Source organism: Anopheles stephensi, unplaced genomic scaffold (genome assembly GCF_013141755.1).
Source record: "Anopheles stephensi strain Indian unplaced genomic scaffold, UCI_ANSTEP_V1.0 ucontig365, whole genome shotgun sequence".
NCBI lineage: Eukaryota > Metazoa > Arthropoda > Insecta > Diptera > Culicidae > Anopheles > Anopheles stephensi.
In genome coordinates this window covers 64,990-90,801 of record NW_023405308.1, presented here as the reverse complement: position 1 = coordinate 90,801, position 25,812 = coordinate 64,990, and the positions used below count along the sequence as shown (strand labels likewise).

Here is a 25,812-nt window from a genome sequence, read left to right as displayed (position 1 = left end):
AGCGCTCGAAAAAAATCGAGCACTTTTTGCCAACTTAAATCCATTCATAAAGACGCTGTGACGAATAATCTTACATCAAAGTATACCTGGCACTTTTGGCTCCAGCATCCATATTCAAGCAGTTGTCGAGCAGTTATCGAGCAACTGCAACATCGGCCGATTTTTACCCCGTTTTCGGCTTGCGCAACATTTTGGCCACCTTATCGACCGTTTTCACTCACTTCCAAACCCGAGAAATTATTTGCCAACCAACTTTGACGGCTTGTTGTTGTTGTTGTTGTTGGTGGTGTGGCATACACGCGCTACATTTCGTCCTAAAAGCAGCGGAAATGCACCGTTTCTTCACTGAAACCACTTTATTGACCATTTATCACTGAACTGAAACACAAACCGCGCTCCGATCGGTTCACTATCACCGGGAAAACTGTGTCCATCTCAGTCTGCTTACCGCGCTTATGTGTTGGAACCATGGGCCACTTATATACACGTTAATTCACCGATTTTGGAGCCGTTTTCACTTTTGTACTGTAAAACTTGCCATTTTACCTCCATTATGCATAATATCTGGTGGATCAAACACAATTTTACCCCCTTTTTTAACAATATAAAAACAGAGCGCACTTTGCACAGAGTGCCACCCAAGGGGAAATTTTAGAGGATAAATATCTCCCTCTCTTTCTATTTATACACCTCTTTCGTTCGCACTCATGGTTGATTTGTCACACACTCGAGTTTGGTTCATGATGACCTAAATGTTTACATTTTGCTCTCCTTTTATTATTATACCCATCTCGCTTACGCCTATAGATTCACCTTGTTTGGGTGAATATGTGTATGGGCATGTGTGCACTCGTACAGGGTTTGTCTCGTTACTTTACGATATGAACGGCATATATTATACCGTCATTATTGTTTTTACATTTCGTTTGAGTATTTTCATTCAATCCCGAAGTGTTTTTAGTTCTTCAATTTCTTCCACATGGTTTTCGACATGATTTTATTGTCAAGACGGTAGGTTTTGTCGAAAAATGTATATAACAAAATGAAACACTTTGTACAAAATATGCCGTTCGCATCGCAAAGTGAATAGGCGAGCCCTGTATCGTTGATCGCTGATTTTTGGTCTGGCTGCGCATGGAGAAGGGGTAAGAGTTCATGCGTGATGCGATTAGAAGAAGGGAGAGGTTGACGAAGCCAATCGGCTTCGTTCTATTCACTGTGTGATTGTTGATCCAAATTTGTTCTCCGCCAATAAATGTTGCGGAAATTTTTATTAGGTTTCAAGTCGTGCGATTTGTTTTGAGCAATTTGTGCAGGCAATGATTTCGTCAATAAAAAAGGATGCGGATCTTTCGATCGTCATAGGGATCGGCTCAGGATATGCCTTCAAATACCGTTACTACATTAACCTTCACAACGACCATGTTCCGGACAAAAATGGGGACGACACTGGAGCATTTCTTTGCCTGGTTCAGCTGCGCAATATGTACGTGATGCATTTTGCTCGTTCATGTTTTTATTAGTAAGTAAAAGCCGTAATTCTATAACCTATATAGTACCCTTTTCTGTATTAACATGTAAAGTAACCATTTTATATTTACATCTTGGATTTCTAGCACCTAAAACTATCGCACTGAGCGGCCGGGATGGGCCTCCGGCTCGAAGGGAACAATCGACACCAACAGGAGATCGACTACACTGTGTGAACCATCCTGTCCAGTGCAACCAGGCAACACAACATTTCTCTTCAGCAACAGCACCATCATAATCCGTGCTAGAAGCAACTCCAACTTGTTGTCGGGAGACTAAAAGATGCAAAATTGATCTTAAATAAAAGCAAACCAATTTGTGTAGAATGATGATTGATCAAACTTACTGTTAATGGAAGGCACTTTATACACAGAAGCACGGTAGGAAGAACTGAACGGAAAAAGAATAGCCGATGCTGATTGCTGGCAAGCCGCCGGTAACGTAATGACCGATTGTGAACCCGTGATCGAGCAGAGTCAGTGTTCAAGGTCAAGCACGATCCCGGCATACGATATGCATTCTCCAATACCCATGGCCAGGTTCTCCTACGAGGTACAGCGTGGGCTCACCCGCTAACTGTAAATGCACAATCCGTTGATATCCTTATCACCGCATAGTTGTCGTGAACCTTTTCCCGCTCCGTCTTCCGTGCCAACACCTCCCAACGTTCACCATGGCGCTGCAGAACTAAAAGGCAAAAAAAACTATAAGCCAGATATCTGGGATAAAAGCATATAATTATATATACCTGATTAGATGCACTCATCGAATTTGTAGAGCAAACAGATTTTTGAATCTGAAAAATAAGAAAATTTCAACCAATACAAGCCATTCCAGCGTCTAGTACGACTGTAGCACTGCTTCTTTTTTTCTTCTTAACTACACCATGATCTGCTACGCGCAAGCGTACCACGCTCTAATTTATATTACGTGTACTTCATTCCTGCTCTGAGCAAGTCTGGTGGTTCAGTCTTCAGGCTGAGGTATACATGCACACGGCATTCTGTTTCTAATCTTACTCTCACTCATCCGTTTCAGCACAATGAAAAAGTTTCACACGCACAGATCACAGCTGATAAACAAACACACTCGACGCCCACCCCTTCCAACCTTGCAGCGAAAGTACCGTTGTTACACACAAACATACCACCACACAACGCGAAGAGTCTACGGACATGAAGAGAAGCAAAGCAAAATCAGGAGAGAAAAGAGCAAATACAAGAATAGGGGAACTCCCGAAAACACATGACGAGACACGACAATACACAATACATTGACAAAAACTTATCCTCGAATATTTGTTTACATTTGGCATGGCTATCCTCGAAAAATTTATCGAAACATAGATTTTACGAGGATAGTGAACTTTTGTTTATTTACTTTCGATGAACATGGTTCCGGTTCATTTTATGACAGGGTTCATTCAACATGTAAACAAACAGAATCAAAACCAAAACAAATTATCCTCGAAATAATTTGGAATCTCGTAAATCTTTTCGAGGAAATTTCGTTAACGAAGGTATTTACCAAAACATTTACGAAAACAAGGGGTATAATTAACTTGGGCAGGCGCACCGGATGACAGCTCGACACTGCTACAGTGACATAACACTGACCAGGCACAACCAAGGTGTATGTATCTAGAGCAAGGTGTATGTATTTAGAACAAGGTGTATGTATTCAGAAGGTGAATTTCTGTCGATTTCACACAGCAAACAGCACCATTTCCCAAGTTATCTGGTTCCCCTGTTTTCGTAAATTTTTTGGTAAATATATTCGTTAACGAAACTTCCTGGCAAAGATTTACGAAATTCCAAACTATTTCGAGGATAACTTGTTTATGTTTGGATTCTGTTTGATTACATTTTGAACGAACCCTGCTCATAAAATGAACCGGAACCATGTTCATCGAATGTAAACCGCTGATGGCGGACGGTTATCACAACGGATTTACATCCACGGAAGGCTTTCGGAAGGACTTATGGCGTATGTTTAGGAGACGGAAGGTTTCTGTTCGGTCCGAACTGGAAGAGAACGCGCGAAAGAATGGCTTTATGTTTAATAGTAATAGTGGTGTGTAGAAGACGTTATGTAAGTCGTAGTGCAAGAAGTATAAAAGTAAGGTTAGCTAGTAAGGATCAAGGAATAAAGTTCAGATTGAAATCTGCATCCTAACAGAACGTGTGCGCGTTAAAGAAAATCACAGTAGCAGTACTTCTCACACATAGACATTAAAATGGTAAGGAAGTGTCAGAAAAACGATATGACAATGCAACAAGTTTATAAGAACGTAAAATACGGATGGTCACAAAATGTGTAGAGTCAATTTAAAGATTACGCTAAGCTTAAGAGTTATTTGGGAATCGAGAACGGAATGCTGCTTTTCCATGATAGAGTGATAGTACCATAGAAACTGAAAGAGAAAACCACGCCACGCTGGCGAAGAGGATGAAAATGGCAGCAAGTAGCTAACCATGGTGGAAGAATATGGATCGGGATTTCTATTACGTCATTATTTTTTCCAATCTGTCATCCAGACAGATTATAATGAAAGACACATTCGCCACTAAATGGCAAGAAAATTTAAGTCCATTTGAGCGAATACTCATAGATTTTTGTTACTTCGAGAATAGCTCACAAGTGATAGTTGACGAAATTCATACAACTGTAGGCTCCCATAGTTTTAAGTACCTTATGTTTTTATATATCTGCATATATCTTGATTTAAATATGTCAAATGGAAATAAATACAAAATGTCCCCGCGGCTGGGCATTCAGAAACCGCCTGCCGACCGGACAAGATCGTTGTTTGTGTCGGACTTCTGCCTTCGGTCTTTTAGTACTTCCGAAACAAAGTAAAGTTAAATTTAGCGTTGTTTACAGAAGCTAACATCATGACAAGTATCAGGGCAGAGCGTGTTATCCAAGAGCAAGATACATTTTTCACATGTTTGAGAATGCCACGAGAAAAAGTGTTAGACAATGGGCCTCTTTTCAACTCAGGGAAGTAAAAATCATTTTAACATTCAAAAGGTACTAAAGTCAGCAAATCACCACCTTGCCCCCCACAATCTAATGGATAAGTGGACAGAGCGATGAGAACGGTGAAAGATTCAATTATTAGTTACATGATTCAAAATACTGAATTTCAAAGGAAATTAAATCAGTTTTTGATATCAGACTTCCATCAGAGTCTGAGATCATCAGAGTGTCAGATTTGATGTTTTACAAACGTAAAGCTGAGGTTATGGTGTCGAATTTCGACGGATCAACTAAGTTTTTTCTGTAAAATTTAGTTTCAAATGTTAGCAAGTCGTTTCTATCATTTGATCAAACGATAAATCGATTTTAAGCATCGTTTTGTTACTCCCATGACACTATGACCAAAACATTTTGTACAATAAAATAATCTTATTTATCACACTTTAAAATCGACCAAATTTTTCTTTTATAGTCTTGGACATCCGCTCTTTCGCATTTTCAACCTTCACATCGTCTAGCTTTGTTATAAAAACGTTGAATTGATTTGAGTCTAAATTTTTGTTAACTCCATTGAAGTTTTTTTTGCTCAATGTTTTGTGAATTTTTGACAAAAAAAAATACAATGAACATGAAAATTTATGATGTTGAGAATGCTTTTGCCAAAGTTTTGTAAGATAATAATAATAATAATATTAATTATAATAATTCAAACAATTTAAATTGTACATTGTAAAAATATCGCAAGCAGTCGTTTGAAAATCGGGTAAAGGAGTGGTCTTTTTCTATTGTCCATCACTACAAACACTAAAAGGCTTAGCCCTATCATTACATTTAGAGCGTCGCCCGCACGTTGCTTTTAATTTACAGCAGCAATGTTGTCTCAGAGGTGGGCATAGGTGCCTATGGTTGACTATGATTAGAAACGACCTGGCTCTACTCCCCTTGCCGCGACATTGCGATGAGTTTGTCCATTCTCTCATTCATCACATCCATCTGGACCCCCAGGCCTGTTATACGCTTCCGCAACATCTCCTTGTTTGTTACTATTACTGTACTTGTTTGTTACTATTACCTTCCAGCTCTTCGCATCCATCTAAAATTCATAAAAAAAATTGTTAGATATATTGCATTTGGAAAAATGTGCAATTTACTAATAATAATTACCTTTAACCAGCAAAAAAGGAACCACACGGAAAATGGGGTTCACATTGCGTGTTCTGCTTGAACGATAAAACTTTTGCTTTGAATTTGATGTGTGACAAACAGCAGCAAGGCGAAAACATAAAACGATCACCGCAATACTCACATACAGCGACCCATCCGGACTCCCAATTCGCGTACAACTGCCGATATCCGTCGTAATCCTGAAATGCGGCGGTTGAAGCACTGACCGCAAAACGATTAGTTTTAACACCTTCCTAGCACATTTGTCACCTTCACGCTTACTACCAAACACCCTCAGCAAATTCGAGCAGTTTCGAGCAGTTATTCAAGCCCTACCTAACATCACAAACAACAACACACGCACTTACCGATAATTTGTGTCACTCCAACAGTGCTTAAAAATCAAGCACTTATCGCACACTTCATTTTACTCTTAGAGCCACTCTGAACCAGTAAACACACACACTCCAAAGTATATATCATGCACTATTTGCACCTGTCTGGATATTCGAGCAGTTTAGAGCAGTTTTTTAGGCTGCCGAACAATTCAAATAACAAAGCAGCACTCGCGAACGCTTTGATTCATTAAAACAGCGCTCGAAAAAAATCGAGCACTTTTTGCCAACTTAAATCCATTCATAAAGACGCTGTGACGAATAATCTTACATCAAAGTATACCTGGCACTTTTGGCTCCAGCATCCATATTCAAGCAGTTGTCGAGCAGTTATCGAGCAACTGCAACATGTCCCAGCAAACCCTCTCAGCCACCAACAGCTATTCCGAACACACTTCCGATTTTACCAGAAAAGCTGCACTAATTTTTAAAATACCAGAAAATTTTCGCACTAATCGGCCGATTTTTACCCCGTTTTCGGCTTGCGCAACATTTTGGCCACCTTATCGACCGTTTTCACTCACTTCCAAACCCGAGAAATTATTTGCCAACCAACTTTGACGGCTTGTTGTTGTTGTTGTTGTTGGTGGTGTGGCATACACGCGCTACATTTCGTCCTAAAAGCAGCGGAAATGCACCGTTTCTTCACTGAAACCACTTTATTGACCATTTATCACTGAACTGAAACACAAACCGCGCTCCGATCGGTTCACTATCACCGGGAAAACTGTGTCCATCTCAGTCTGCTTACCGCGCTTATGTGTTGGAACCATGGGCCACTTATATACACGTTAATTCACCGATTTTGGAGCCGTTTTCACTTTTGTACTGTAAAACTTGCCATTTTACCTCCATTATGCATAATATCTGGTGGATCAAACACAATTTTACCCCCTTTTTTAACAATATAAAAACAGAGCGCACTTTGCACAGAGTGCCAGGCGCACCGGATGACAGCTCGACACTGCTACAGTGACATAACACTGACCAGGCACAACCAAGGTGTATGTATCTAGAGCAAGGTGTATGTATTTAGAACAAGGTGTATGTATTCAGAAGGTGAATTTCTGTCGATTTCACACAGCAAACAGCACCATTTCCCAAGTTATCTGGTTCCCCTGTTTTCGTAAATTTTTTGGTAAATATATTCGTTAACGAAACTTCCTGGCAAAGATTTACGAAATTCCAAACTATTTCGAGGATAACTTGTTTATGTTTGGATTCTGTTTGATTACATTTTGAACGAACCCTGCTCATAAAATGAACCGGAACCATGTTCATCGAATGTAAACCGCTGATGGCGGACGGTTATCACAACGGATTTACATCCACGGAAGGCTTTCGGAAGGACTTATGGCGTATGTTTAGGAGACGGAAGGTTTCTGTTCGGTCCGAACTGGAAGAGAACGCGCGAAAGAATGGCTTTATGTTTAATAGTAATAGTGGTGTGTAGAAGACGTTATGTAAGTCGTAGTGCAAGAAGTATAAAAGTAAGGTTAGCTAGTAAGGATCAAGGAATAAAGTTCAGATTGAAATCTGCATCCTAACAGAACGTGTGCGCGTTAAAGAAAATCACAGTAGCAGTACTTCTCACACATAGACATTAAAATGGTAAGGAAGTGTCAGAAAAACGATATGACAATGCAACAAGTTTATAAGAACGTAAAATACGGATGGTCACAAAATGTGTAGAGTCAATTTAAAGATTACGCTAAGCTTAAGAGTTATTTGGGAATCGAGAACGGAATGCTGCTTTTCCATGATAGAGTGATAGTACCATAGAAACTGAAAGAGAAAACCACGCCACGCTGGCGAAGAGGATGAAAATGGCAGCAAGTAGCTAACCATGGTGGAAGAATATGGATCGGGATTTCTATTACGTCATTATTTTTTCCAATCTGTCATCCAGACAGATTATAATGAAAGACACATTCGCCACTAAATGGCAAGAAAATTTAAGTCCATTTGAGCGAATACTCATAGATTTTTGTTACTTCGAGAATAGCTCACAAGTGATAGTTGACGAAATTCATACAACTGTAGGCTCCCATAGTTTTAAGTACCTTATGTTTTTATATATCTGCATATATCTTGATTTAAATATGTCAAATGGAAATAAATACAAAATGTCCCCGCGGCTGGGCATTCAGAAACCGCCTGCCGACCGGACAAGATCGTTGTTTGTGTCGGACTTCTGCCTTCGGTCTTTTAGTACTTCCGAAACAAAATAAAGTTAATGTTTGAGAATGCCACGAGAAAAAGTGGTAGACAATGGGCCTCTATTCAACTCAGGGAAGTAAAAATCATTTTAACATTCAAAAGGTACTAAAGTCAGCAAATCACCACCTTGCCCCCCACAATCTAATGGATAAGTGGACAGAGCGATGAGAACGGTGAAAGATTCAATTATTAGTTACGTGATTCAAAATACTGAATTTCAGAGGAAATTAAATCAGTTTTTGATATCAGACTTCCATCAGAGTCTGAGATCATCAGAGTGTCAGATTTGATGTTTTACAAACGTAAAGCTGAGGTTATGGTGTCGAATTTCAACGGATTAACTAAGTTTTTTCTGCAAAATTTAGTTTCAAATGTTAGCAAGTCGTTTCTATCATTTGATCAAACGATAAATCGATTTTAAGCATCGTTTTGTTACTCCCATGACACTATGACCAAAACATTTTGTACAATAAAATAATCTTATTTATCACACTTTAAAATCGACCAAATTTTTCTTTTATAGTCCTGGACATCCGCTCTTTCGCATTTTCAACCTTCACATCGTCTAGCTTTGTTATAAAAACGTTCAATTGATTTGAGTCTAAATTTTTGTTAACTCCATTGAAGTTTTGATAAAAGACTCGAGAAGGCCCCCCCTAGAATCTTTTGTGTGCAGCACTGTGGCCTGTCATTTTTATTGTACAGTGGAATTTCTGTATGGTCAAAACCCATTTGATGTAAACATTGTGCATTGTTCCTTAATACTGTTAATAGACAGCGAGTAGAACTTGATACAATACATTGTAACAAGTGGTTTGAGATTATGATATTCTTATGTTTCCTCCTTTGCTGAATATCAATGCAAGGTAACAAGTATTCATCGAATTACTGTTCCGTTACCGTCCGAAAACGCCGTGCATGTTTTGGGCCCGATTGTTCACCCCTAGTGCGACCGAAAATTAGTAAGAAGCCCCTATAAGCCAAAATGAATGGTAGGGTTAGCGGAGAGGGGATTTTAATCAAATAATAACAATATTTTATTCGACTTTCTTCAACCAATTTTGACCACACTGAAAGCACACTGAAAGCTCACTGTGAAGCTTCCGCAACGTGTACTGCGGATTGCATACCTTTAGGCGTAAATCCTACAGCGCCTAACAAATTTTGTCAGGGGGGGGCCTTCTCGAGTCTTTTACCGAAGTTTTTTTTTTGCTCAATGTTTTGTGAATTTTTGACAAATAAAAATACAATGAACATCAAAACTTATGATGTTGAGAATGCTTTTGCCAAAGTTTTGTAAGATAATAATAATAATAATATTAATAATAATAATTCAAACAATTTAAATTATACATTGTAAAAATATCGCAAGCAGTCGTTTGAAAATCGGGTAAAGGAGTGGTCTTTTTCTATTGTCCATCACTACAAACACTAAAAGGCTTAGCCCTATCATTACATTTAGAGCGTCGCCCGCACATTGCTTTTAATTTACAGCAGCAATGTTGTCTCAGAGGTGGGCATAGGTGCCTATGGTTGACTAGGATTAGAAACGACCTGGCTCTTCTCCCCTTGCTGCGACATTGCGATGAATTTGTCCATTCTCTCATTCATCACATCCATCTGGACCCCCAGGCCTGTTATACGCTTCCGCAACATCTCCTTTGCCATCGCTGACTGTATTTGTTTGTTACTATTACCTTCCAGCTCTTCGCATCCATCTAAAATTCATAAAAAAATTGTTAGATATATTGCATTTGGAAAAATGTGCAATTTACTAATAATAATTACCTTTAACCAGCAAAAAAGGAACCACACGGAAAATGGGGTTCACATTGCGTGTTCTGCTTGAACGATAAAACTTTTGCTTTGAATTTGATGTGTGACAAACAGCAGCAAGGCGAAAACATAAAACGATCACCGCAATACTCACATACAGCGACCCATCCGGCCTCCCAATTCGCGTACAACTGCCGATATCCGTCGTAATCCTAAAATGCGGCGGTTGAAGCACTGACCGCAATACGATTAGTTTTAACACCTTCCTAGCACATTTGTCACCTTCACGCTTACTACCAAACACCCTCAGCAAATTCGAGCAGTTTCGAGCAGTTATTCAAGCCCTACCTAACATCACTAACAACAACACACGCACTTACCGATAATTTGTGTCACTCCAACAGTGCTTAAAAATCAAGCACTTATCGCACACTTCATTTTACTCTTAGAGCCACTCTGAACCAGTAAACACACACACTCCAAAGTATATATCATGCACTATTTGCACCTGTCTGGATATTCGAGTAGTTTAGAGCAGTTTTTTAGGCTGCCGAACAATTCAAATAACAAAGCAGCACTCGCGAACGCTTTGATTCATTAAAACAGCGCTCGAAAAAAATCGAGCACTTTTTGCCAACTTAAATCCATTCATAAAGACGCTGTGACGAATAATCTTACATCAAAGTATACCTGGCACTTTTGGCTCCAGCATCCATATTCAAGCAGTTGTCGAGCAGTTATCGAGCAACTGCAACATGTCCCAGCAAACCCTCTCAGCCACCAACAGCTATTCCGAACACACTTCCGATTTTACCAGAAAAGCTGCTTGCAATTTGAGCAGTTTTATTTTTTGTCGCTTGGGTACTGGAGATTTTTGTCCGATGTTAATCCGTTTTTGCTTGTGTCAAAATTCGGAAGCCGGAAAGGCGTCAGCCTAAAAATTTCCATAAATTTCCGAATATCCACCGTTTTTCCGACGGAAACGGAATGCACACTCGGTTCACATCACTACAATTCAAACCGCACTCAATTCGATCCATAAATGAGCAAGTTATTTACACTTTTGCATTAAACGCGGTATATCCGCCACGTGGTGGTGCTGTCACACTACTGTCACACTTCTGCCACCTCCGTTTGATCACTTTTTTAGCCTACTTAAGACGTTTTTCACTGCGGTTTTTTGGGTTCAATCAATTGATTGCACACTACCGCTTCCGGACAGATCCGTGCGAAATTTGCCGCAAAAACACACACCCGACACTGCATCACCCCCACCACTGATACACTTTTTGGACCACGTAGCTTTCGCACTAATCGGCCGATTTTTACCCCGTTTTCGGCTTGCGCAACATTTTGGCCACCTTATCGACCGTTTTCACTCACTTCCAAACCCGAGAAATTATTTGCCAACCAACTTTGACGGCTTGTTGTTGTTGTTGTTGGTGGTGTGGCATACACGCGCTACATTTCGTCCTAAAAGCAGCGGAAATGCACCGTTTCTTCACTGAAACCACTTTATTGACCATTTATCACTGAACTGAAACACAAACCGCGCTCCGATCGGTTCACTATCACCGGGAAAACTGTGTCCATCTCAGTCTGCTTACCGCGCTTATGTGTTGGAACCATGGGCCACTTATATACACGTTAATTCACCGATTTTGGAGCCGTTTTCACTTTTGTACTGTAAAACTTGCCATTTTACCTCCATTATGCATAATATCTGGTGGATCAAACACAATTTTACCCCCTTTTTTAACAATATAAAAACAGAGCGCACTTTGCACAGAGTGCCAGGCGCACCGGATGACAGCTCGACACTGCTACAGTGACATAACACTGACCAGGCACAACCAAGGTGTATGTATCTAGAGCAAGGTGTATGTATTTAGAACAAGGGGTAAAAAGGTAAAATAGAGTCCCAAACAAAGATTTGACAGTTCGAAAATGGTCAGGTCTATTGCACACGCGAATCGTGTTTTGTCAATCGGAGGGGGGATGTTTGTTTACATTTTGCATTTGGATTGTTATTGTGCAGGGAAGTGATCGTTTATTTTCCTCGACCTTTTTTTATGATTTGTGACTAATTATGCGCCTTTATTGGTTGCTGTTTGGAATTATTTCAGTTATATTCTAGGATACGTTAATGATACGTCACATACATTTAGTGAAAACGTGTTTGGGCTGCGCGTGGACACTTTGCTGCTTTGCTGCGGACCGGTTCAACTCCCGGTCGGATGTTTGTTACCGGAGGATGCAGAGGTGGCTGTTTATAGCAACAGTGGCCGCACCGTAACCAGCGGTAGCATCTATGACGATGCGCCTTAACAGCCGGCAATTCTATCAGTATGCGTTTCATACTGGTGTACTTGTGGTACAATGTGCAACCGAATTCTTTCCACCGCCGGAAGCAGCAGCATCCCGTTGGATGTTTGTCCCCGGATTATGGAGCAGTATAGGTTAGCTCCTAGATGTTTCTTACCTTTGGCTAAACCGGAGAAGAGCCCCTGTTCTATATTAAAAGGAATCGCTGTGCTGTCGGCATGTGCACCATATCATACCATTGTATGATTGTGCACTTGCATGCAGACAAAATTTGTGTTGATAAATCTCGTGATAAATGTGATTATTCAGTAATAAAAGATGTGATCGTACACCTAACGCGGTCGTGTTTTAAACATATTTTAGTGTGACACATCCGAAACCGTTTTGGTAATTAGGCTCTAGTGGATCCGGGTGTGTTGTATTCTTTAACTTTTTAACGGATGTAACGTTATGCAATCACCGGAAAGGATCGGTGGAAGGCTATCATACAGAAAATTACGTACGATATTCATGTATCTGTCCTGCTTTACAAGCCGTCTACCATGCTGATCGATTTCCTTGCAAGCTGGGCAGGTCATTCTATTTTAACATTACAGGATCGCAGTCTAACACATGGCGGTAGGTACCGGCTGCGTTAAGGTAAAAGGTTCGCGCCATCGTCTCTGAATCTACTGGAATTTCGAACTGTTGAGCAGTTCGTACGTTAATTAAACGGACTGGCTAGCTTACTGGCTCAACAGCTAGCGCCTAACAGTGGGCCTTGTGCATGCTGAACTTGTGCTCGTAGTTCATAGTTGAATAAGACGGGCAGCCTGTCTTTATCCATCAGACTCCTAATCATTTCTTTCCATCCATCCGAAGAAAAATCAATTCAAATCAAGATCAATCATGATCAAAAAATTTTATAAAAAATTGAATATACAAGTCGTTTCTGAATTCTGAAAAATATTTTTTTCATGCTCACCTGCCTGATCGAGTAACCAAATTCCATACCTAGGCACCACCTCTTGAAATAAAGACAAACGATGCCACTTCATACATTTTTCAGATTTTTTTTTCAATATCCACCAATGCAGTGTAGTCATGAAAACTGATGAGACTCTATAATGAAATGAAATGATAAAATAAGGTTTTATTCGAACACATAAGTGTTAGCAAACTGAAACATTGGATTGGTTTATTGAACTGAACTTCGGTTTTTCTAGTTCTCGATTAAAATTGAAAGTCTATCTATTTACCACGGTTTAATGTAATGGTTGCTTGTTTAAAAAAGAAGCAAACAATTGAACTTCAATTGAATGTAGACATTAAATAGAAGCGCATAAATGATCCCTGCTGTATTTCTTTTATTTTTCGAACCTCACTAGCATTTATTCCCAATCTGCTCGTTTAAGGATCTTGCTACACGTGCCGGCTTCTATTAAATTCCGGCACTATGTTAAATCATTCAATGCTTTTTTTGGTTTATTGCACAAAAAACTACTCGAGTGCTCAATACATTAACATTATTCCAATGCGTTGATGTTCTACATACATGTGCCAACTGTTGATCATAGAGTCCAAAATATTACCCAGTATATAAAATAAATTTTAAGATATTTAAGTAACAAAACTTGTTTGTTTAATTCATGTAGAACGGCCTGGCCGTATTGCTACAAAACGATAATCTTATCTAGTAAAAATAAAATTAGCAATACTTCACTGGCAACTCATGGTTTCATAATATAGCATAGGTTAATTATGTCAAAACCGATGTTTGTTTAATTTTTATTGTACAGATACAATATCTTTATTAATTAATTTATCCTGATTTAGAACCAGAGTCACAATAGCGGGCTCATGCTGTTCCTAAGTTACATCAACGTTCTCACCATCATTCTACCAATGGGATGTACAGCCGAAAGTGACGCCAGTTGGGTCCGACCAAAAAGCAAGTTATAAATTTTTATTAAAGCATGAAACATCGTCCTGAATAACTAAATCATTTACATTTTATGAAACATTGCGTGTCACAAATGTATAAAGCAAAAGAAAAACTATTCCAAGTAATTTTTGTTCCAATTTTTGCGAAACCAAATCAACACATATGTACGCTCCAAAAAGTGGAATGCGAATGGTCTGATGTTTCTAACATATGAAATGTCCTGAAAGATTTTTATCCAAAGCCTTCTCAGTCGTGTTTATTGGTCGCGTATCATTCAGCCACGTGTGTAAACAGCAACGTGTGTGAGAATTTTCTGAAAGTATTTTCTACTAAACATTAATGGCTAATCCAACCTTTTCTTCTTCCGGCAAAAGGCGCTTCCAGGTGATGTGAAAGATATTCATTAACAAATCCTAGTTTCCCAATCATTTACTCTTAGTTGTGTTATAGCTCTATCCGACTCTATGGTTGGCTCCGATAGGTTGGTGGCATTTCGTGATGGGAATCGAGGATTTTCATTAAAGACTATGTTTTCAGCAAGTATTAAGGAATTCAGTCAGTAATTTAAAATTTATACTGTCGAAGTGTCTATTTCAAAATTCCTCGATAATAGTTCTACCGATTTCAATTTAATTTCTAGTACACCTATGGTAAGAATGAGAATAATGTTTGCTGTAGTTATTATGCCGCTAAATGTTCCATATGTTTGCTGTGCTTCTCTATGTACCACATTACCAGACGAGATACTGGGGAACTTTTTTTTGTATTCTCTCCTTGATACTCAGGGCAAGAAGGAGTGTCCTGATTACAGCAGAAACATTGATATTCTTCTTGTATATGTATTTGAGATTTTTCTGTATTGTCTCTTATTTTTTGAGAAATGCATTCAACCCTCTCCATAAGCTATTATTTCTTAGCGTATATACAAATGCTTGTTATAATTACATGGACGCAGAAAGGCAATGGAGTGGTTAATACTACCATGCAAATACCAAAAAACCCTCGAGTTCATTATTATTTAGGCATTCGGTCAGGTTGTAGTATCCATCTCTAAATATTTAAATATTATTTACATGAACTGGTAAGTGGTTGAATACATGGTTTCAACCTCGAACATATGCCTTGAAAATGAAATAGAAATTATAATAAATTTTGATGTAAGTTATGCCTCTTTCAAATGTCAACTGATTGTTAGTTGACTGGTTTTTCACACAATCATTCACAAAATGTCGTACCATACACGCGAGGCTTGTCTTTACGGGTTGTTGTAATTATAAATATTGAATTCTATCTAGTAAATTCTATCTATCTAGTAAATTAATTTTTAAATAGAGCTCATGTCTACGATACGTTTCATCTAACTAATCAAACTAAACAAGCATCTGATTTTGGGAATAAAACAAAAGCTTGATGTGATAGCTAAATGTAATAATGACGTATCGTGCTTTTTTGGCATGCTATTATGCTATTGGTGCGGTCCGGGGGTGTGCAAGACTATCATCCAGTTACCGGTAACAAAAATCATAGAAAGCTATAGAAGGCCAAATAGACGAGTTAGAAATTGTGAATTTGGGTTTAAGTTTTTACGATCGACGATTTCTTTTTTTTTAATTTATAATATTACATTAATTTTTATTCAACATTCATTCCATTATTTTATAAGGCCTTCCTTATATATTTTCAAAATTGGATGTGGCATGGAAGATGCTCAAAAAGGTGGAAAAACATGGAATAATTTATTAAATTATCTTATCAATATATTTCGGGGGTGAGTCGCGGAGAAATCTAAGAATAATGTCTTAAGAGGTGTTATAAGAAACGTGTGCACTGCTTGATTGTTCGTTTTTGAGGGATCTTTATTCCTATTCTAGACCCATAGCATGCATTCCATTAATTCATTCGATCGTGACCGCCTTCGGGAATGGCATGCGGGTTGCCTATAAGGCGCAAATAATCGGTTTACATGAATAGCTCAAATCAAGATTCTAGTGTGAAAATAACACAAAACACTTTTATAGTCTTCTTCTTTGGCACTACAACCTCGAGAGGTCTCGGCCTACCATTTCTGGCTTTCTGTGACTTAATTTTACCCGTAGAAAAGGTAGTCAGCCTTATGTACGGGAGACTTTTATAGAAATACTTAAAAATAATTTAATTATTTATTTATTTATAATTCCAGTATTACGGCATGACGCCGTATTGTCAACACCGCATGTGTTGACGATAACAAATTCACAAATATTAACAAGGCATTTCCTCCCTGTTATTCTGCCTTATCCCGGGCATGCTCGGTTGTCGGTATGTGGAGATTGCAGTGTGGTTGTTCATGTCTATTGTGGAGGTTGTGTTGATGGTTTGGTCCGGGTCTATTGCTTTCTGTTACTGTGTTGGTGGTAGTGTGGTGTGTGGAACGGAACATCCTTCCGTGTAGCGGATCTAGACTGTTACAAAACAAAAAGAAAACAGTAATCGGGACATTACAAACATTTGCCTGCGTACAGTGTTCCTCAAACTGCCCAGCAGTGATAGCCCAAGCTCGATCAAGCCAGCACCGAACTCAAAAGCTATCGGCGAGTTCCATCCCGTAACAGCAGGGTCTCTGCTATTTACGGGGTTGAACCCGCCGACCACCTCGGGAACCCAACGCCAGCCACGCCGGGCTCGCCCCATCAAGGCTAGACAGAGATGAAGAACACTGTTACAGAAAATTCTGCCTCCCTTCTTACGACAGTGCCGACTTTGACCCCGGATGCTGTTGCTTTGTCAACGGATCACCCGTGGCACTACAAAAACAAAAAAAAACGGATAATGGGGATGCGGAATCAAAGGATAAAGCCGTTGTCTCTGGCGAATTGGAAGATGAGCCTCATGTATGCGAGGTCTCTGGTCGCCAGCACTTCTCTAATTTCTATGCCCGGTCGTCTGCCGATGCTCTCGACTGCGCCCAACAAGGAGGGTCTTGCGGTTTCAAACTCCACGCAGGACCACTTAAAAATAATATACTGATTAAAATAGAGCAAAATAATCAGTCAATCAAAGCGAGCTAGGCACTTCACTCCTTCAATATTTGAGTCTTTTCTAGAAGCAAAACAAAAAACCCTTAAGCTCGTGTAAGTTAGTTGTGTTTTAAAAGCTGTTAATTTTGATGAATTCCTGAAACTTTATTGCGGTATTATACTTTACTTTCTATAGGTTTAGCTTTCTGAAAATTGTTTTTGCTCTTATATGGTAGGTTTCCGATTCCGAAAGGTACTCGTGGAAATCTATATTTTAAAAATGTCAAATGATCTCTACGCTTATGTATTCATCAAAAAAAATCTTTGGTTTCCATCAATTTTAGATTGGATAAATTTTAATAGTGCAAAAAAGGAATAATTAAACTGTGTGTAGAATTGTGACGTAAGTATAACAGGTGTATGTAAAAATAAAATGTTTTATGATTTTTCAAAACTTTTTATTGATTTATTTTAGAACAAACAGGTGTTAGTATAACTCTGGTGAGGCCATATCTGAACCACTTATCTGTCCCTTGTAAATAATATTTACATGTTTGGAGATGAATACTACAACCGAAATAATAACCTAACACATAATTGTGTATTTGCATGGTAATTTAACCACCCCATTGTCTTTCTCATCTCAAGCGTGTATAACTTATATTTGTACACAGACAAATAAATAAAAGCTTCTCATGCATAAAAAAATAAATAATAGCTTATGAAGATGGTTGAAAGCGTTTCTCAAAAAAATAAAAATGAGACAAATTCAAAACTGGTGCACACAGATATGCTTGATGAATATCAACTTTTCTGCTGCATTCACGAAATTTTTGTCTCCTTGATGTCCTGAAGTACATGATTACCAAATGAAAAAAATGCATTTTAATTTTTCAAAATTGTATCGATTCAACTTAAATTGTTAGTAAAATAAATATTTCAAATAACCTTACGTGTGTGTTTTATTTATTATTTTTTTCATTTGATTGTAATATAGTCTTCAATAGCGGAGCATAAGGTAGCACAGTATGATCCGACTTATAGATCACCTATCGGCATAAAAACTACCATAAATCTTATTCTCATACCTACCATATACGCAGAAAAATTAAAATTCAAATCGGTACAATGGTTTTGGCAAAGTGTAGCAATAAACAATGCGAAAGTATTGATTTTGAATTAAATGTATTGTTTCTTTAAAAAGATTTACATTTTATAGAGACTCGAAGTGGCATCGTTTGTCTTTATTCCAAGAGGTGGTGCCTAGGTGCAGAATTTGGTAGCTCGATCAGGAAGGTGAGCATGAAAAAAATATTTTTCAGAATTCAGAAACGACTTGTATATTCAATTTTTGATAAAAAAAATTCTTCGAATGGATGGAAAGAAATGATTAGGAGTCTGATGGATAAAGACAGGCTGTCCGTCTTATTCAACTATGAGCTACAAGCACAAGTTCAGCAAGCACAAGGTCCACTGTTAGGCGCTAGTTGTTGAGCCAGTAAGCTAGCCAGTCCGTTTAATTAACGTACGAACTGCTCAACGGTTCGAAATTCCAGTAGAATCAGAGACGAAGGCGCGAACCTTTTACCTTAACGCAGCCGGTACCTACCGCCATGTGTTAGACTGCGATCCTGTAATGTTAAAATAGAATGACCTGCCCAGCTTGCAAGGAAATCGATCAGCATGGTAGACGGCTTGTAAAGCAGGACAGATACATGAATATCGTACGTAATTTTCTGTATGATAGCCTTCCGCCGATCCTTTCCGGTGATTGCATAACGTTACATCCGTTAAAAAGTTAAAGAATACAACACACCCAGATCCACTAGAGCCTAGTTACCAAAACGGTTTCGGATGTCTCACATTAAAAGATTTTTAATACACGACCGCGTTAGATGTACGATCACATCTTTTATTACTGATTAATCTTACATATAATTTATCACGGGTTTTATACACACATATTTTGTCTGCATGCAAGTGCACAATCATACAATGGTGTCTGCAAATATGCTGCACATGCTGGCTGCACACCGATTCCTTTTAATAAAGAACAGGGGCTCTTCTCCGGTTTAGCCAAAGATTTATCAACACAAATTTTGTCTGCATGCAAGTGCACAATCATACAATGGTATGATATGGTGCACATGCCGACAGCACAGCGATTCCTTTTAATATAGAACAGGGGCTCTTCTCCGGTTTAGCCAAAGGTAAGAAACATCTAGGAGCTAACCTATACTGCTCCATAATCCGGGGACAAACATCCAACGGGATGCTGCTGCTTCCGGCGGTGGAAAGAATTCGGTTGCACATTGTACCACAAGTACACCAGTATGAAACGCATACTGATAGAATTGCCGGCTGTTAAGGCGCATCGTCATAGATGCTACCGCTGGTTACGGTGCGGCCACTGTTGCTAAAAACAGCCACCTCTGCATCCTCCGGTAACAAACATCCGACCGGGAGTTGAACCGGTCCGCAGCAAAGCAGCAAAGTGTCCACGCGCAGCCCAAACACGTTTTCAGTAAATGTATGCGACGTATCGTAGAATAAACCTGAAACAATTCCAAACAGCAACCAATAAAGGCGCATCATTAGTCACAAATCTTAAAAAAAGTCGAGGAAAATAAACGATCACTTCCCTGCACAATAACAATCCAAATGCAAAATGTAAACAAACATCCCCCCTCCGATTGACAAAACACGATTCGCGTGTGCAATAGACCTGACCATTTTTGAACTGTCAAATCTTTGTTTGGGACTCTATTTTACCTTTTTACCGAACAAGGTGTATGTATTCAGAAGGTGAATTTCTGTCGATTTCACACAGCAACAGCACCATTTCCCAAGTTATCTGGTTCCCCTGTTTTCGTAAATTTTTTGGTAAATATATTCGTTAACGAAACTTCCTGGCAAAGATTTACGAAATTCCAAACTATTTCGAGGATAACTTGTTTATGTTTGGATTCTGTTTGATTACATTTTGAACGAACCCTGCTCATAAAATGAACCTGGAACCATGTTCATCGAATGTAAACCGCTGATGGCGGACGGTTATCACAACGGATTTACATCCACGGAAGGCTTTCGGAAGGACTTATGGCGTATGTTTAGGAGACGGAAGGTTTCTGTTCGGTCCGAACTGGAAGAGAACGCGCGAAAGAATGGCTTTATGTTTAATAGTAATAGTGGTGTGTAGAAGACGTTATGTAAGTCGTAGTGCAAGAAGTATAAAAGTAAGGTTAGCTAGTAAGGATCAAGGAATAAAGTTCAGATTGAAATCCGCATCCTAACGGAACGTGTGCGCGTTAAAGAAAATCACTGTAGCAGTACTTCTCACACAAAGACATTAAAATGGTAAGGAAGTGTCAGAAAAACGATATGACAATGCAACAAGTTTATAAATAAGAACGTAAAATACGGATGGTCACAAAATGTGTAGAGTCAATTTAAAGATTACGCTAAGCTTAAGAGTTATTTGGGAATCGAAAACGGAATGCTGCTTTTCCATGATAGAGTGATAGTACCATAGAAACTGAAAGAGAAAACCACGCCACGCTGGCGAAGAGGATGAAAATGGCAGCAAGTAGCTAACCATGGTGGAAGAATATGGATCAGGATTTCTATTACGTCATTATTTTTTCCAATCTGTCATTCCAGACAGATTATAATGAAAGAAACATTCGCAACAAAATGGCAAGAAAATTTAAGTCCATTTGAGCGAATACTCATAGATTTTTGTTACTTCGAGAATAGCTCACAAGTGATAGTTGACGAAATTCATACAAGTGTAGGCTCCCATAGTTTTAAGTACCTTATGTTTGTATATATCTGCATATATCTTGATTTAAATATGTCAAGTGGAAATAAATACAAAATGTCCCCGCGGCTGGGCATTCAGAAACCGCCTGCCGACCGGACAAGATCGTTGTTTGTGTCGGACTTCTGCCTCTTTCGGTTTCGGTCTTTTAGTACTTCCGAAACAAAATAAAGTTAAATTTAGCGTTGTTTACAGAAGCTAACATCATGACAAGTATCAGGGCAGAGCGTGTTATCCAAGAGCAAGATACATTTTTCACATGTTTGAGAATGCCACGAGAAAAAGTGTTAGACAATGGGCCTCTATTCAACTCAGGGAAGTAAAAATCATTTTAACATTCAAAAGGTACTAAAGTCAGCAAATCACCACCTTGCCCCCCACAATCTAATGGATAAGTGGACAGAGCGATGAGAACGGTGAAAGATTCAATTATTAGTTACGTGATTCAAAATACTGAATTTCAGAGGAAATTAAATCAGTTTTTGATATCAGACTTCCATCAGAGTCTGAGATCATCAGAGTGTCAGATTTGATGTTTTACAAACGTAAAGCTGAGGTTATGGTGTCGAATTTCAACGGATTAACTAAGTTTTTTCTGCAAAATTTAGTTTCAAATGTTAGCAAGTCGTTTCTATCATTTGATCAAACGATAAATCGATTTTAAGCATCGTTTTGTTACTCCCATGACACTATGACCAAAACATTTTGTACAATAAAATAATCTTATTTATCACACTTTAAAATCGACCAAATTTTTCTTTTATAGTCCTGGACATCCGCTCTTTCGCATTTTCAACCTTCACATCGTCTAGCTTTGTTATAAAAACGTTCAATTGATTTGAGTCTAAATTTTTGTTAACTCCATTGAAGTTTTTTTTTGCTAAATGTTTTGTGAATTTTTGACAAATAAAAATACAATGAACATCAAAACTTATGATGTTGAGGATGCTTTTGCCAAAGTTTTGTAAGATAATAATAATAATAATATTAATAATAATAATTCAAACAATTTAAATTATACATTGTAAAAATATCGCAAGCAGTCGTTTGAAAATCGGGTAAAGGAGTGGTCTTTTTCTATTGTCCATCACTACAAACACTAAAAGGCTTAGCCCTATCATTACATTTAGAGCGTCGCCCGCACATTGCTTTTAATTTACAGCAGCAATGTTGTCTCAGAGGTGGGCATAGGTGCCTATGGTTGACTAGGGTTAGAAACGACCTGGCTCTTCTCCCCTTGCTGCGACATTGCGATGAATTTGTCCATTCTCTCATTCATCACATCCATCTGTACCCCCAGGCCTGTTATACGCTTCCGCAACATCTCCTTTGCCATCGCTGACTGTATTTGTTTGTTACTATTACCTTCCAGCTCTTCGCATCCATCTAAAATTCATAAAAAAATTGTTAGATATATTGCATTTGGAAAAATGTGCAATTTACTAATAATAATTACCTTTAACCAGCAAAAAAGGAACCACACGGAAAATGGGGTTCACATTGCGTGTTCTGCTTGAACGATAAAACTTTTGCTTTGAATTTGATGTGTGACAAACAGCAGCAAGGCGAAAACATAAAACGATCACCGCAATACTCACATACAGCGACCCATCCGGCCTCCCAATTCGCGTACAACTGCCGATATCCGTCGTAATCCTAAAATGCGGCGGTTGAAGCACTGACCGCAATACGATTAGTTTTAACACCTTCCTAGCACATTTGTCACCTTCACGCTTACTACCAAACACCCTCAGCAAATTCGAGCAGTTTCGAGCAGTTATTCAAGCCCTACCTAACATCACAAACAACAACACACGCACTTCCCACTGGTCCTGTCGAGCAGTTTCCGCACAAGGTCCTCAGCTTTGTACCCAATTTTGTGCTCGTGTGCAACATTCCATATTGCTATCCCTCTTTGCCAGTACGGCAATGATCGTCTGTGCTGCTCTGTCAATTCTTCCACAGCCTGTGTCCATGTGTATGTGTGTGTATGGCACTGCTCGACCGTGTAAACGCGCGGTATTGGTATGTATTGTCGCGTCGGTGTAGACTTGACAGGTACGGTGCCGGCACGTTAACAAACCATTGGCCGCAGTTGCTGTTATCGATTAGAATTGTGTTTAGGCAAAGCAACTTTGCCAGCCAAAACATCCGCGTCACGTCGAGATCGCTCCTGTATCGGAGGGACCGTCGCATTAATCAATTGTGTTAAAAATTTGCGGGAAAAACGTAGTGCAATGAAAGCCTTTGGCTCTCTTACGGAGCCGGCGTAGGAAGCTTCCGGATGTGTTTCGGAGCCGGCATCGGATACTATCGGAGTGTTTAAAGAGGCGGATGAGGTCTCGGAGGGCCAAAGCCTCTTTTAATAAATGATTTAAAAAAGAGCTGTTTTGTTTGTGAAGCAAATAGTGGCAAGGCGAAAGAAACACATATCACAATACATACAAACAGCGTGATCACACACACATGTATACCCCTGGAGCGCAAACGCTCACGCACACCACCCCATAAGCCCGAATCCGAACGTCCTCAGAATGTCCTCAGCCCATGTAAAAACGTCCTCAATTTTGTATGGCCGGCGGGCTTGTGACACAAAATTAGGACGTTGCATGCGGATTCGAGCACTTGTATGACGAGTGGGTTACCGATAATTTGTGTCACTCCAACAGTGCTTAAAAATCAAGCACTTATCGCACACTTCATTTTACTCTTAGAGCCACTCTGAACCAGTAAACACACACACTCCAAAGTATATATCATGCACTATTTGCACCTGTCTGGATATTCGAGCAGTTTAGAGCAGTTTTTTAGGCTGCCGAACAATTCAAATAACAAAGCAGCACTCGCGAACGCTTTGATTCATTAAAACAGCGCTCGAAAAAAATCGAGCACTTTTTGCCAACTTAAATCCATTCATAAAGACGCTGTGACGAATAATCTTACATCAAAGTATACCTGGCACTTTTGGCTCCAGCATCCATATTCAAGCAGTTGTCGAGCAGTTATCGAGCAACTGCAACATGTCCCAGCAAACCCTCTCAGCCACCAACAGCTATTCCGAACACACTTCCGATTTTACCAGAAAAGCTGCTTGCAATTTGAGCAGTTTTATTTTTTGTCGCTTGGGTACTGGAGATTTTTGTCCGATGTTAATCCGTTTTTGCTTGTGTCAAAATTCGGAAGCCGGAAAGGCGTCAGCCTAAAAATTTCCATAAATTTCCGAATATCCACCGTTTTTCCGACGGAAACGGAATGCACACTCGGTTCACATCACTACAATTCAAACCGCACTCAATTCGATCCATAAATGAGCAAGTTATTTACACTTTTGCATTAAACGCGGTATATCCGCCACGTGGTGGTGCTGTCACACTACTGTCACACTTCTGCCACCTCCGTTTGATCACTTTTTTAGCCTACTTAAGACGTTTTTCACTGCGGTTTTTTGGGTTCAATCAATTGATTGCACACTACCGCTTCCGGACAGATCCGTGCGAAATTTGCCGCAAAAACACACACCCGACACTGCATCACCCCCACCACTGATACACTTTTTGGACCACGTAGCTTTCGCACTAATCGGCCGATTTTTACCCCGTTTTCGGCTTGCGCAACATTTTGGCCACCTTATCGACCGTTTTCACTCACTTCCAAACCCGAGAAATTATTTGCCAACCAACTTTGACGGCTTGTTGTTGTTGTTGTTGTTGGTGGTGTGGCATACACGCGCTACATTTCGTCCTAAAAGCAGCGGAAATGCACCGTTTCTTCACTGAAACCACTTTATTGACCATTTATCACTGAACTGAAACACAAACCGCGCTCCGATCGGTTCACTATCACCGGGAAAACTGTGTCCATCTCAGTCTGCTTACCGCGCTTATGTGTTGGAACCATGGGCCACTTATATACACGTTAATTCACCGATTTTGGAGCCGTTTTCACTTTTGTACTGTAAAACTTGCCATTTTACCTCCATTATGCATAATATCTGGTGGATCAAACACAATTTTACCCCCTTTTTTAACAATATAAAAACAGAGCGCACTTTGCACAGAGTGCCAGGCGCACCGGATGACAGCTCGACACTGCTACAGTGACATAACACTGACCAGGCACAACCAAGGTGTATGTATCTAGAGCAAGGTGTATGTATTTAGAACAAGGTGTATGTATTCAGAAGGTGAATTTCTGTCGATTTCACACAGCAACAGCACCATTTCCCAAGTTATCTGGTTCCCCTGTTTTCGTAAATTTTTTGGTAAATATATTCGTTAACGAAACTTCCTGGCAAAGATTTACGAAATTCCAAACTATTTCGAGGATAACTTGTTTATGTTTGGATTCTGTTTGATTACATTTTGAACGAACCCTGCTCATAAAATGAACCGGAACCATGTTCATCGAATGTAAACCGCTGATGGCGGACGGTTATCACAACGGATTTACATCCACGGAAGGCTTTCGGAAGGACTTATGGCGTATGTTTAGGAGACGGAAGGTTTCTGTTCGGTCCGAACTGGAAGAGAACGTGCGAAAGAATGGCTTTATGTTTAATAGTAATAGTGGTGTGTAGAAGACGTTATGTAAGTCGTAGTGCAAGAAGTATAAAAGTAAGGTTAGCTAGTAAGGATCAAGGAATAAAGTTCAGATTGAAATCCGCATCCTAACGGAACGTGT

At 39.4% G+C, this 25,812-nt stretch overlaps 1 long non-coding RNA gene across 4 annotated transcripts; it reads right to left on the bottom strand.

Moving 5' to 3' along the window:
• Positions 1–1,494: 1,494 nt before the first annotated feature.
• Positions 1,495–2,864, bottom strand: LOC118516614. 4 transcript variants are annotated; one of them, XR_004907962.1, is made up of 4 exons: positions 2,550–2,864; positions 2,279–2,326; positions 1,877–2,217; positions 1,495–1,805 (listed from the first exon to the last, which is right to left on the bottom strand). It is a non-coding gene; the product is annotated as an uncharacterized LOC118516614 (long non-coding RNA). The 4 variants fall into 4 exon arrangements; XR_004907961.1 differs by having other exon boundaries at positions 2,279–2,861; XR_004907963.1 differs by lacking the exon at positions 2,279–2,326 and having other exon boundaries at positions 2,550–2,861.
• Between the last annotated feature and the right edge of the window lie 22,948 nt (positions 2,865–25,812).